Here is a 1,987-nt window from a genome sequence, read left to right on the forward strand (position 1 = left end):
TAGTATTTACTAGTAGGTTAGGCTGGTATATATATATAAGAGGGGAAAACGTGACGCGAAAAGGAAGGTAATGTGTGTGCAGTCAGAGATAGTGAGGAATTGAACTGCAGTCGGAAGTATTATTGACGTTCGTTGTTACAGTGTTGTTTTAGCGCGAGTATTGAGATTAAGTGTATCGCAGAGTTATATTCGGAAAGAATAAACCAGTTTTATTAAGTAAAGAACTTGTGTCGCTTAAGTTTCGTCGGTACGAAGTTACGGAAAATCAATTAATTAAAAAACGGAGACGTAACAATATCATTTTTCTCTACTTTTGAAGCTACCATATAGTAACCTAAATTAATTTAGTTGTGTTAATAGTGTTGTAACATACCGTCTAATTTATTATTCGATATTATAGACCAGACCAACTGTTTAATCACTGTATTACAGATTTTCTTTCTTTTCTTCGTGAAAATAAATTAAATCTGTAATAATTTCACGATAACTGTCTCTGACGGGTCAACAGTACGTCTGGAGGCTAAAAGAGCTAAAAATCGAGTTTTGATACCCACTGGGGGTAACAACACATATAGCCTTTTGTGTAGCTTTGTTCATTAATAACAAATGAACAAAAATCGTGATAATTATTGTATTTTCATATATTTTTCTCTTGGATTGACACCAGATTATACTACAAAAATTAATTAAGAACAATTCAATAAAATACGATTATTTGGAGATACTGATCAAATTTGAAAGAAAAAGTAAACAAATTCTTAAATATTCGAGATAGGCAACGTCCTTATACATAAAAGAGGTGGATGCAAGTAAAAAACTAGGTTGGCTCACATAGAATATGAAGGATAAAATTATAGTTTTTTGTTAATGCGCAAAGCTTCACAGTAGGCTATCTGTGCCCACCCTCAGCATCGTTTGTTTGTTTGTTTGTAATTATGCACAAAGCTACACAATGGGCTATCTGTGCTCTGCCCACCACGGGTATCGAAACCCGGATTCTATCGTTGTAAGTCCGCAGACATTCCGCTGTGCCACTGGGGGGCATAAGTATCGAAATTCGGTTTTTAGCGGTGTGAGCCTCCAGACTTATCCCTGAACCGATAGGAGGCTAACATCAAAGAATAGAAAATATAAGAAGTTTAAGTTCAGAAGGGAAAAGACATGTTTGTTATAAAATGGGGCACATTGCAAAAGAGTGCAAGTCCATTACCAGCAAACAACAGCAGAAACCTTAACATAAAGCAGCTGGAGCCGTTTCCAAAGACAGTGCTGGTAAGAAACAAGAAAAGAGTGACTGGCATTATGTATACTGCTGCCAGAAGAAAGAGGATCAAGACTACTTGTCAGTTCAATACAATAAAACGTGATTGATCAGTGCACGACTAATGGTCTGCTCAAATTAGCAAATCGATCAATAGTGATAGGAACTTGTGACAAATATCAAGAGATGCCAACAAATCATAATATGCCAATACGTGAAGGCTATGTTGGGGACAAGAAAGTGAAGGTTCTACGAGTCACTGGATGCAGTGGTGCAGCAGTGAGAAACAGTTTAGTATCCAATGGTCAGAAGACAGGCAAGGTTCGCTTGTGTGTGCTAATTGCTGGGACAGTGAGAAAATTTCCCATAGCAAAAATAAGGTGGATACTCCATATTATGTAGGAGACCTTGAGGTCGTGTGTATCAAGCAACCAATACAGTGAAGCACTTGATGAAGTTACTACCACTGATGTGACTTTTACCGATGATAGGACATTTCCTGATGAAGCAGATGAACCCCACATGAAGCAGAAGCCAACGGGAGAAGATACGTCCTGTAAAGTTAAGAGACTTTGTTGAATTGTAATTTTGTGTTTGTAAATTCTGTACATCCATCTCGTTGGCTTCTGCTTCATGTGGGGTTCATCTGCTTCATCAGGAAATGTCCTATCATCGGTAAAAGTCACATCAGTGGTAGTAACTTCATCAAGTGCTTCACTGTATTGG

Source organism: Limulus polyphemus, unplaced genomic scaffold, assembly GCF_000517525.1.
Source record: "Limulus polyphemus unplaced genomic scaffold, Limulus_polyphemus-2.1.2 Scaffold329, whole genome shotgun sequence".
Lineage (NCBI taxonomy): Eukaryota > Metazoa > Arthropoda > Merostomata > Xiphosura > Limulidae > Limulus > Limulus polyphemus.